Genomic DNA, 13,236 nt, shown 5'->3' with positions numbered 1-13,236 from the left:
CTCTTAAGCGGCAGGAGGAAACAAACTAGCGATATTTGTTTCCTTCTCTATACAAATTTAAAAGGAGGTTTCTCTTAAAATACTGTGTTGCCATAATGACACCTGGTTTTACCTGAAGTTAACTATTCGCAAACCTTGAGTTAACCAATGCCTTTTCCTTATGGAAATGTTTGTCTTAAGCTATGCTAATGTGCTATGCATTTACCCCAGATTCTGTCTTCAAGTCGGTTCCGCCAAATGGCTCAGAACCTACTTGACAACCCAGTATGTTATACTCAGATATTGTTGCCCTAATCTATATAAATGAAACTATTTGTATGGTAATCTGCCCTTCTATGAGATTCAAGTTAATCATTTTATGGCCCAGGATGAACCATTTGGTGCCAAGATTATCCCAAAATGCATCTTATGGGTGAGGCACCTGGTGCCATTCTGAGTTTTAAGACATTCCTTTCTTTCATTAACAGACTGCTAGTGACTATATAACATCCATCTGAAGACTAGCAGGGGGGTACTCTTTCTGCCCCCTTCTGATGTCTATGTCAGAAGCTTTCTCTATCTCCTTTATACTTTAATAAAACTTTATTACACAAAAGCTCTGAGTGATCAAGCCTCATCTCTGGCCCCGGATTGAATTCTTCTCCTCCAGGGGCCAAGAATCCCAGCGTCTTTTCATTCAACAACAACCTTTCAGATCCTTAGTTTTCATTTCCTTCTGCAGAGAACTGGTGTGGTGTCTGCAGCCAACAGTGCCCAGAAATGATTGCTGACTGACCAAACAATGGAAGTCAATAAAAGAAATGGTCCTAAAAATATAATTTCTGTTCCATTGCTAATGTGGCTTTAGGAAACTGGCCCCTTGTATTGGATATGATCCCTTAATACAAGCATACACGTGACAAACTCCTCCCCATTAGGCTAAAGACAAAGATGAGGTCTTAATTTAATTTGTTCATTCAGCAAATATTCCAAGCCAACCCTAAGCTATAAGCAGGGGATGGAATTGCCAGCAGTAATTTCTATAAAAAGTTGATGACTCCAGCAGAAATACTGAGCATCATTTACTAGCTAATTTCCCTTTATGCCTCGTTTGCCAGGAAGTTCAACACTCAGTGCTGATAAGAACTCTCTCTGGCTTCAGATTTCTGCTATATGGAGTTGCCGTTTTTAGTTTTCATTGCATTGCTTTGCTACATTTTTTAACCCATATTTCTATCATTCTACAGAAACTGAACTCAAATTCATATCAAGGGTCATAATGATAACTAATTGCTTTATAAAGAATTTACATATGTCATTTAATTTAATCCCCAATTTTCAAAAGTTGCTATGAAGGTCGGACAGAGATCATCACTGTCATCTCATATTTTCAGTAAACTGAGGATCAGGAAGATTAAGCAACTCACCCAAGACATTGCAGCCAGGAAAACACAGCTTTGAGAACCTAACTAGGGTCTCATAATTTTGTAACTGAAAAAACAAAAATGAACTTATACATTGAGTCATATGAACGCCTGAATCCTTCTTTCCCCTTTACAGGTAAGTACACTCACCTTCTCTCACCTGGGCATCCATATCCTCTAAATAATCAAGTAGTTCTTAGTGGAGAGGCAGAGGGAGCAGAAAGTTGCCTTAGTTTCTAATGAGATAAACACTGCTCTGCCCGCCCACCACCACCACACATCACAGTCTTCAACTGTGATTTCTCACTTTGCACCTTAACACAGCTATTTCTCTATCTCTTATGGCTCCTTCTAACTGTTCTAGAATCTTCCAGAAATGTTAAATCACATGACAGAAGGAGTGAAGAGGGAGGTTGAAGGAGGGGTTATGTAGGAAGGATGGGACTGGAGGTGAGGGTGGAGAGAGAAAGTAAAAGAAAATGTGACTGATGTCCCAATGTCCACACTAAAGCCCTTCCTTTTCTTCTTTGCTTCGCTATTTTGATGGAGTGGGAGGAGGACGGTTTTTACACCGCAGCAAAACAAATAGAACTTTGAGCTAACATTTCACAATTTATTTAGCGATTTCCTGTCATTTTGAAAATCTACTAGAGTGGCAACAGTTAAAATTTTTTCCTCCCAGGAGAGTTTAAGAGGCATACACCTGTCACCCTCCCTGCATCGTGTATTTATGACCCAGATCCTGGGCATTTCACAGGCTGGCTTCTATTGATCTTCCCTACCAGCCTCTCTGAATACTTGACTCAGGGCTTTTCCCCGCTCACCCCTGGTATCGTTCATCTATTTCCTTGGAGCTTGCTTACCTGACTATCCAGTGACTTTTGGAACCGCCAATCATTCTCTAGATGAGACCTTCAGGCGCGTTGTCTTCATCTGCTCCCAGCTGATGATAATCCCTGGTACCACAGTGCCCTGTGATCACTGCCTGCTGCCCCAGCTCTGTAGACACTGGTACCAATGGTGGTGGTGAACTTTATGTGTCAGCTTCTCTCTCGTTCTCTCTCGTCCACTTTGAAGGGGTTTCAGACCACCTGTTATTCAGAGTCCAAGCTGGCAGAACAAGTGCTTGAACTTTTGTGAATCCTACATTGCAGCTGAAGTAGTAACGTTTTTCAGTAGGGACGCTCAGAGTCGAGAAAAACTTGTGCTAGCAATTGGTGAAATTTCCAAACTGTATCTCTCTGGGACAGACCTGTGCTCTGAGTACCAGTCTCACACATCACCTGCCTTCTCAACAACTCCACCTGGATGACCAAGAGCAGCTTCAGCATCACAGGTGCAAAAGCGAACCAGCCTTCTTCTCCATCTTCCAACGTCTTCAGTTCCCCATCTCAGGAAATGGCATTTCTCTGCATTCAAAGAAATGCTGGAGTCATTCTGACACCTCCTTCTCCCTCAGTCATGAATTTTACCTGCTGGATATTTCTCCAACTTATTCACTACTCTCCCACCTCACTGCTGTCACCCCTTTCACACCACCATGATCTCATGACTCAGATACTCATGCAGCCTCCTGGCTGGTCTTCCTCCTCCTCACTCTTGACGCTCTTCAATTAGCTTCAATAATACAGTGAGCTCTTCAAAAACACAAACCATTGCATAGACACTCCGATGGCTTCCTAGTGCTTTTAGAATTAAGTGCACAGATTTGGCTTGGCCTTACAAAGGCCCACATAGGTCAGACCCCTGCAAATCTCTCCAATACCATCTATGCCTTCATTTGTTCAAATGCACTGTGCATTTCCTGCCCCAGAGACTTTGCACGTGCTGCTTGACCATATCTGCCTGGAACGCTCAGCTCCTGTTTCACTTCACTCAGTCAACTCTTTATTTGTCAGGTCTCAGCTTAAATGGCATTTACTCCAGGAAACCTTCCTGACCCTCTATAACAAGCTGTCACAGCATCTTGTATATTTTCATTGTATTTATGAAATTGTAATTAATCATTCTTGCAATTATTTATTAAGTGCCTATCTCCTCCTCCCTCACCCTAATTCCCAAACTGTAAGCTCAGCGAGGGCAGAGACTATACAGGTGCTCCCCTACATTCTACACATGCAACCATGAACGAGACAGACACAGAGTAAATGCTCAGTAAAGGTCTTGGGGAGGACAGATGGGAAATGAAGCCGAAAGAACAGGAGGGAAGGACAATTTGGTTCTTTTCTGAACCAATTTCTCCTTTATCTTTGGAATGCAGGAAATAAGAGTTTCCTAAGTGACTTGAAGGAAAGCTGTTTTTGAAGAAGTATATGCATTGGCATATATATTTTTTCTTTCTTCCTCATTAATAAGGAAATCCAAAAAAATCCAAGCTTAGGCTTACACCTAAAATTCGATTAAAGTGGGACCATTTAAATGAAAATCATCAATTAATAAAAGGCTGTGTACAGAAAACTTGCCTATGGCAAAACCACCACTTTCCTGCATTCCAAACAACTGGAATAAGCAAAGAACCAAAGAAATTCCTGGTGTCTATTTTACTTTTTGTGTGATAATCTTCTTTTAAGAACCTTTTCTTCCCTCTTTCCAAAAATTGCACAGGTCTTTCGGGGATATTAAAAATTTTCCAAATCTTTGGCAGCATCAGTGCAGTTCTACAATTCATTGCTGTCAACTGAAAATGAGAAATGTCCAAACCCAGCTGCCAAGCCAGAGAGTCGGTGCAGCAGGGTTCACGCCAGTTCAATGTTTCCTGAGCTCAGGGCTGCTGAAGGTAATGAGACCGCATGACAAACATCCAGACGCATCCATTCCACAACCAGCATCCAAGCCACAGCTGTCGCCTGGAAAGATCGAACACTAATACTAAGCTGCGACCCAAGCTACCTTCATAACTACCTTTATGTACTCACAGCTTGGCTACTTCTAACTGCTGAGATTCAAAGAAGGATATAAAAGACAGTTGGGGGCAAGCCTGGTGCCCACCTGGAAGGTCATTTGAGTAACATCATTGTTTGGTTTCTACAACACCTCCTGCATATTATCAAGGACACAGAAAGTCTTGTACCTTATTTGGCTTCTCTGTAGCCATTGCCCACAGAGGACTCCTTTTCTGCAGGCATTTCTCAAAGAATTGTATTGAGCTGTAGCTGCATAGAAGAAAACTGCCCTTATGTTTTCCATCCAAGTATAGGCCAAAGAATTGATGCTTTTGGACTGTGGTGTTGGAGAAAACTCTTGAGAGTCCCTTGGACTGCAAGGAGATCAAACCAGTCCATCCTAAAGGAGATCAGTCCTGGGTGTTCACTAGAAGGACTGATATTAAAGCTGAAACTCCAAAACTTTGGCCACCTGATGTGAAGAGCTGACTCATTGGAAAAGACCCTGATGCTGGGAAAGATGAGGACAGGAGGAGTAGGGGATGACAAAGGATGAGATGGTTGGACAGCATCACCAACTCAATGGACATGAGTTCGGGTGGATTCCGGGAGTTGGTGATGGACAGGGAGGCCTGGCGTGCTGTGGTTCATGGGGTCGCAAAGAGTCAGACACGACTGAGCGACTGAACTGAACTGAACTGATAGACCATAAGCATTAGAATCATGGGGTGGAGGGAACTTGTGAAAATGTAGATTTCCCAGCCCCATTCTGAACCTCTGAGGAAATTAAAATAAATCCACTGATGGAGAGTAACAGGGACCAAGAGTGTAAGAGCCATGGATGTGGGAGAGGGGAGAGGCAGAGTGCTCAAGGCAAAGGAAAGAACACAGGAATATTCTACATGTGGACATGCTTCTGAGACTAGAAGGGGGTCTGTGTAATGGGAGGTGGGTGAGAAGGAGACCAGAAATGATGGGGAGGGAAGGCACGCCTGGCCAAGGTCGAGTATCGTGGGTAGTGTTTGTTTTGCCAAGATTGCTCTGATGCTGAGTGAAGAGGAACTCTGGAGGGCAAGAGAACTCAGAAGAACATGCAGATTTGTATGAGGTTGGTAAAAGTAGAAAGAGAGAGATGGACAAATCCCAGGTATGAGGCAGAATTGACACAGCCCAGTGGGCTGACGGTCAGGGTAAGAGGGAGAGAATCTGGGCCCACAGCCAGAAGGTTTGCAGCGTCCACAGCAGGAAGGTGGCAACTTCAGCTCATATGGGCAAGACTGGGAGAAGACGTGGGCAGCAAGACGTCCCCATGAACCTGTTCAATGAGCTGTCTTACCTGGAAGGTAGAGATCATTCCACCCGCATAAATGGCTTTTGTAATGATTAGAGATAATATACACAAGGTTCTTTAACAATAGGAACTCAATTAATAAAAATATTTTCTTATTTTTTAATCAAGCATCAGAATATTTGGTGGTACACTGGACACATTTAGGCTAATATTTCTTCCTTTTTTCTTTCTAAAAACACCATATCTTGAAGCTAAACTGAACGATGCCCACCACTCAAGTCCAACCTCAGAGATTTTGCATACAGGTCATCTCTGCCTCCACTTAACTCCAGTGCCCAACATCTGACACCACACACTTGGTTCACTTTGCCCCACATCATTGGAAGGAAACATCCAGAGCCATAAGAATTCTGTTCCAAAGACGTGTGTGTGGAGGAAGCTTGTCAACAGTCAATCTCACACGCCAATGGCTTTTCCAACTCTCCGGTCTCACCTCTACATGTCTCAAGCCCACAAGTCTTCTCCAGGTTTCCCAGTTCAGAGCCAACAACCACAATTTTGCCTCTCCTGAGACCTAAAGGTGCTGCAAAGAAAATTAACCTCACACTTCAAAGGGGAGCAGAGGAGACCCCCATCCCTGGTGATGGGAGGAAGTGAGTACTCACTGGGAAATCCCTGAAGTCCATTTTAAATGATTTAATGTGATGAGGAAGAACACAGCCCCGTTCACACCAGAAGAACCTGCATGGGCTCTAAGGAATTAAGTGATCCTGAAAATGTTTGCTGGAGGAACAAGAAGAGTCACGGGGGAGCAAGCAAAATGTCACCCAGAGTAAACTGTTCCCTGACATCAGGTGATGGCTCAGCCCCTGTGCCTTTCATCAGGTTTCAGGAAGGCAGGCTTGACATCAAAATCCTCTGGCTGCCAAGAGGAGGAAAGTGATGACTGTGACTACAGGGACAAGTATGGCCAGAAAAATAAAACTGCTCAATAACTCCAAAGCACCTAGAAAATGTCATGATTGGGGACAGAGACTGGGAGTTTATCACATCAGCCTTAGTAAAGGAATAGTCAAGCCTATCTGTTCCAGGACCACGAGCTGCTGCTGCTGCTGCTGCTACTGCTAAGGCGCTTCAGTCATGTCCGACTTTGTGCGATCCCATAGATGGCAGCCCACAAGACTCCTCTGTCCCTGGGATTCTCCAGGCAAGAACACTGGAGTGGGTTGCCATTCCCTTCTGCAATGCATGAAAGTGAAAAGTGACAGTGAAGTCGCTCAGTCGTGTCCGACTCTTAGCGCCCCCATGGACTGTACCCTACCAGGTTCCTCCATCCCTGGGGGTTTTCCACGCAAGAGTACTGGAGTGGGATGCCATTGCCTTCTCCAGGGACCACAAGCAAAGGGAAGTAAAGCCTTTGGGACACTCAGGAGCTGGGGAGTTCAGTCCAGAGGAGGGAGCAGTACTCAACAAGGGACCAAGCCATTTGCCCTCCTGCCGTAACAATCAGAAACAGGCAGAGAGGTGACCAAGGGCAAGAGCAGGCTGGCTGAGAGGGTGCTGAAGTGGCTACCAGCCCCTCCTCATCTCTCCTAACAGAGTGGACTTCCCAGCTCTCCAGGTGGATTGCCTGCATGCCGGTCTCTCTAATCAAGGAGAAGGCAATCTCCAGAGGCTCAAAAATATGTTCAGCATCACTTGTTTATCCAACTCTTTTCAACCCCATGGACTGCAGCATACCAGACTTCCTTGTCCTTCACTATCTCCCAGAGTTTGCTCAAACTCAGCATCACTGGGACTGGGACAGATGTCATTACACAGCTGTAGTCACTGGTCAAAGGCGTGTGAGACCATTCCATTGTCCTCTCACCAAAGCTTCTGCCACAGAGCATTTAACCCAGGTCCTGGGGACAGTGTTGCGTCATCAGCATCATGCTAAACAGAAGGGTGTTGACCCATTTATAAATTATCTTCCAGCCCCAAGTCATTCAAACATTCAATAACCTTGAATATCCCCTGTCAGGACTGCAGCTGAGGGGGGACAGCAACACCCAGCAGAGTAACAGTAGAGACACGCCTTTCCATTGGGCAGCTGCTAGCCGAGGAGGATGACTCGTGTCTGGTCCAGTGAAGTCTAAGAGGCAGGGGTGGAGGAGCTTTTCAGTTTAATTTTGGAGACACAGCAGAATGTAATCAGTTTACGAGTTAAACAGAGACATCTGTCTGGTTCTACCTGAGACCTCCCAGCTTGCTGTGCTTAGCCCAGAGTGCTTTTTAATAACACAGTAGGATCAAGATTGAGAAATGTACATAAACACCAAAAGATGGAGAGCAGAGCTGCTCCCTTTCTATCACCCTCCCCTCAACCACAGATTCCCCACCTCCCTGCTCTCTCCAACAGGTGAGAACTCTCACTAAATGTCACGGCACCCAGAGGGGCATCACTGACTCAATGCACATGAGTTCGAGCAAACTTCAGAGACGGTGAAGGACAGGGAAGCCTGGTGTGCTGCAGTTCATGGGGTCGCAGAGAGTCAGACACGACTGAGCAACTGGAGGGGCAAGAGGGGCAGCTTTCAGAAGAAGAAAATAATGTCCTTCAAGATGGGGTCTTCCCTGTACTGCCCCTAGTTACAGGTCCCCAGTATTGCTGCCACTGGCAGATACCAAGGGCCTGGAAGAAGCATCCAATCGGTCATCCAATGGGCATTTACTGAGCACATGCTCTGGGCCAGGCCCTTGGCTAGATGCTAAGGAGACAAAACATGATAGACACACAAGTGACTTGCAAGTGAGAAGAGAGAACAAAAACGAACCAGCGCGCACATGAGCAAGGCTACATGGAGAAAAAGTTAGGACTCCAGGGGAGACAGAGATGGAAGAGAGGGTCACTGGAGCCTGAGTGTTTGCTTGAAATCAGGGAGGAACTGCTCAGAGGACAGGAAACCTGGGGCAAAACCTGGAGGCCATGGAGAAGGCAGCTCTCAGCAAAGGGAGCAGAAAACGTATCACAGGCACCCAGTGGGCACTGCCATGGAGCCATTCCCAGGCGTGCAAGATGAAGAGAGACAACTGACAGATGTAAGGAATTATGCGCAAAGCAGTTCCGCCTCATCCACGGGTCTGGCAGTGTGCATCAGGTACATGCACATTTGCATATAAGATGTCCCATGTTCCTTCCATGGCTGGAGCGCCCAACTGGCTTTATTTAGCAATTCCAAGGCAGATCCAGGGCACATAAATAAATGGCCAGATCACAGGTCACAGAAAACCTCCTGCACTGACACCAGGGTTTCCTGCTCTTCATTCTGAAGGTGGCATCACATGTTTTATGAGGGAAACCTCTTAGACACCACAGGGAGCACGGCACCCTTCCCTCCAAAAGATTTGGAGCAGAGACAGAGCTCCCTCTCATTTTACAGTGAGCTTGGGGCTGGATTGATGCTGGGTCATTGCACCCCATTAAGGTTGCCATGGTTACACCAGGCCTGTGGTACCTGGACTTTTGATGTGCTGGATACAGGGGCAATAGCTGCTCTGCTTCTCCTATAATTTGCCAGGGGAGTGGCAGAGAGGCTCAAGGTAGAAATGCTAGATGGGACCCCAGTGTATGGAGAGACTACAGGTGGGTAGGGCACATCCCTCATCACTGAAAAGTAAGACCCTTTCCTAAACGCACTAGCCTGTGAGTGGCCAGGAGGGCAGGGACCCAGGCTGCTAAACTGCGGTCTCCTCCAGCATGTAAAACAGACCTGGCACATAACAAACTCAATCAACGTGACTGATTCATTTTGTGACACAGAAAAATATTTGCAAAAGCATTCAAACGAAGAATCCACCTTGGGCTCCACCTTCTACAGAAGCCAAGGGGGTAATGAGGAGGTTCCAAGGGAAACCATGTGCCTCCCATTGCAAACTGGAGATCAAAGAGAGTGAAGCGTCTCCAGATAAAAGGAAGGCTCTGAACATGTGGGCAGAGAAGCAAGTCAGTGTCAGCCCTCCAAGTGGCAGATATTAAGATAGTGTTAGATGCACAAGAGGCTTTTTTTGGGGAGGTGGGGAATGCCTGTAAAGGATAAGAGGAGAGGAAGCAGGAGAGGGAAAGGAGAGCTTTCAGAGCATGATGCAGACCGAATAACCAGGAGAAGAGGCAGGGGAGAGGAAATGAGGTTTCAGGGCAGCTCTGGCAAAGCCTTGGCCAGGCTAATGGAGAGGCTCCAAGAAAAGGCTGTCTGTTAGAAGGATCCCATGCTGAGGAGGAGTGGCCAACTCCAGTGATCCCACAGCATGCAGTCATGAGCTGGATGGACCAAGGGGAAATGTGGTCTCACCATGAATATGGTGTGGAATCCAAAGTGAGACAGCTGTCTGCCCCCTGCAAGGAGATCTGAGCCTCCATGACTACCCAGGATGGGGGGACATTTGAGATGGGTAAGGAGTCTGGAACCAGTATGGCTGGAGGTGTGGGGAATGTCTTCAGGCCACAAAAGGAAGATGAGGAGGTGACTGGGAGGCTGTGCCTCTCCAGGCTAGTTGCCTACCCAGTGTCTGCTCTGCCCTTCCTGCTTAAACCGAGAAACACCTCAGACTCCCTTGCAGCTAGAAGTGGCCATGTGACCCAATTCTGGCTGGTGAGATGGAGGCAGAAATCTACTGGAGGTTGACAAAAAGGGACCAGCTCAACTGGCATGTCTGTGACGGATGCTCTCCTCCCTTCTCCTGGAACAGAAGACCTGAGGCCCGCAGGGGAACAGTCCTCTTATTACCGCAAGGTGATAAGCCTGAGGATGAAAACCACATGCTTGAAATGGCAGAGCACAAAGACAGAGGAAGTCTGGAAAACCGACACCAAGATGGAGCTGCTGCATGTGAGAAGCTCACTTTCAGAATTCTTGTTAAGAGAGAAAAATAAACTCCCATGCAGTTTAGGCATAAGAGTCAAGCTAGCACTCCATGCAGCCAAGCCAGGGTCATGAATAATCCAGAGAAGATTCAGATGGAGGGTAAGCAATGGAACTCTTTGTGTTTAGACAAGACATTCAGTAAAATTCCTTCCGCAGTGTGGTTGGATAGTCTTGCGTGATGGGGGTTTCTGAAGGGAAGTGGGTGTGACAAAGCTGCTTTTTTTTTTTTTAACTTTTTATTTGGTATTGGAGTATAGCCAGTTGGGAGCTTCCCAGGTGTCTCAGTGGTAAACAATCCATGGAAATGTAGAAGATGCAGGTTCAATCCCTGAGTCAGGAAGATCCCCTGGAGAAGGAAGTGGCAATACACTCCAGTATTCTTGCCCGGGAAACCTCATAGACAGAGGAGCCTGGCAGGCTAGAGTCCATGGAGTCACAGAGAGTCAGACATGGCTTAGCGTCTAAACAATAACAATAGCCCATTAACAATGTTGTGACAGTTTCAGGTAAACAGGGAAGGGATTCAACCACACATATCCAGGGATCATTCTCCTCCAAACTCCCCTCCCATCCAGGCTGCCACATAACATTGAGCAGAGTTCCCTGTGCTATAAAGTAGGTCCTTGTTGGTTATTCATTTTAAACCTGCTCTGTTTTTAAAGCACACATTTAAAAAAAAAAAAAAAAAAATTTGTTTTTAAAGGGCAAGAGAAGAGGTTGTCCCAAAGAACCAACGACTGCTCTGTAAATGAACGACTCCCAAAGCATGCCCTCAGTTTGCAATCTAAGTGCAGAAATGAAGCACAGAAACTTGACCATAACCTACACGTTAATCTTAACATTGTATGACTTCATCCCCAGGCCACTCTTGTGCCCACGCCCATCACACATGAGGATGGACATTAGTAACACTCTCAGGACTCTTTCCCCTTTGGGCCCAGGGAAGGTTTGGCATCCTCCCTGCCCTCAGGCAGCCCCTGCCACTCTGCTGAGGTTGGCCCTTGAAGTGAGATCTATTTACCTGGCTGGACGTCATCTGCAAACTTGAGGATTTTAGGCCACAAAACAGAAAGTTGAAAGATATCATATCTCAGACTTAGGACAAATTTCCCCTAGGGATCTCTGGAATAGCATTTCAGATACCAGTGGACATGAAACAGCTGCCCAAAGCCATCCACTCACTCTGTCCAACATTAGAAAGTGGTCCATGCGACTCAGCCCTTCACGTGGTCACAGCAGGAACTCCTACTTCTGAAACTCTGGGAGGAGAACTACCCAAAACTGCCACCCTGACAAACACTGCACATTTGCGGTGATGGAAGAGAGATTTCCAGGCCACACTTCACTTGTCAGCAAGTCAATTTCAGAATGTCAGCAGAAGCGTTCACTTACCATCACTGCTCTGCGGGTCAAGCGCTAGCAATCTGATCAGTCCTCCATGTTCTTTGAAGGCATGGCTCACGGTCCAGAAAATTAATTAAGGCCTCCAAAGGATAAAGAAAATTCTGATCTTTCCAAAATGAAACCAACTGCCCTCTGCTCTCCTCACATCCCCAGGAGGCTTACATGGAGTCAACCTTCTCATCAAAGAGCAAGTTCTACATCCTTTTCCAGTTGCCATAACAGGAAGAAGCTCCCCACGGACCGTTTCAGCTATTTCTTCAGTCTGGAGAAAATAGATTTGATTAACAATCATGTAATTACATTTCCAATCCAATGACCATTATCATTGGATGGGGTGACCTTGGAGCTTCAAAGGTGAAGTCCAAATGACAGTGAAGAGTTTGGTAAAAGGCATGTCACTGGTGATGGAGGGAGGCTTTATGAGTATCACAGGCACCATCTGGTTATATGATGGAGTCCTATCCTTTGGCAGACTTTTTTTTTTTCCTTTTTATGGGGTCGGGGGAGGGCAGGGTAGATAAAAGACAGAATATTTATTTGGGAAACAACAGTTTCAAAATTATCTCCTGAATTCAGAATCTACGGGCCAGAATATACACCCTAAGCGAACAAGTGTTGTTCTTTTAGTCACTCAGTTGTGTCCACGTAGCCTGCCAGGCTCCTCTGTCCATGGAATTTCCCATGCAAGAACACCGGGTTGCCATTTCCTTGTCTAGGGGATCTTCCCGCCCAGGGATCAGACCCCTGTCTCCTGCACTGGCAGGCAGATTCTTGACCACTGAGCCACCTGGGAAGCCCAAGCGAACAAGTGAGGTCTTCATTAATTGCTCACTTATTAAATAAAACTTTTAATTAACTGATTAGGTGGAGTAGTGCATCTCCTACACTTTCATGATAAGAATCCCTTAGAGTGCTAGAGATTAATTCCATTAATTAACACACTGGGCCTGAGATGGGACAGTAATTTTAAATTTTTAATTTTACAAATTCCTCTAGATGATTTTAATGATCAAAGAAATTTGGGGAGCACTGAAGAAACATGCTTTTCTGCTTCCTTTTCAGATTTTAAGACTTGAACACCTGGTCCCAGAATGACCCAGTCTAGTTCTAGGAAAGGAAAGTAAGTCTTCCGAACATTTGGTTTGGTGTTTCCTAGAATACACGGTTTCTCATTTCCATTTCTGGCCCACTTCTTCTAGATCAGGTCTTTTTTGGAGGGTCCATCTTCTTTGAGTTGATGCATAGCAATCCAATTTTTAAAAATTGGCTTAATAAAAGATTGTCACATTTAATTAAATCATCTTTGCTTGCTTTTGTCTTGTTCCCTTTTTCCCTGAAACTTGTGTTAAGAA

This window comes from Bos indicus, chromosome 26, assembly GCF_029378745.1.
Source record: "Bos indicus isolate NIAB-ARS_2022 breed Sahiwal x Tharparkar chromosome 26, NIAB-ARS_B.indTharparkar_mat_pri_1.0, whole genome shotgun sequence".
Classification (NCBI taxonomy): Eukaryota; Metazoa; Chordata; class Mammalia; order Artiodactyla; family Bovidae; genus Bos; species Bos indicus.
The sequence above is the reverse complement of the archived record's forward strand: the minus strand, read 5'-3'. Positions refer to the sequence as shown.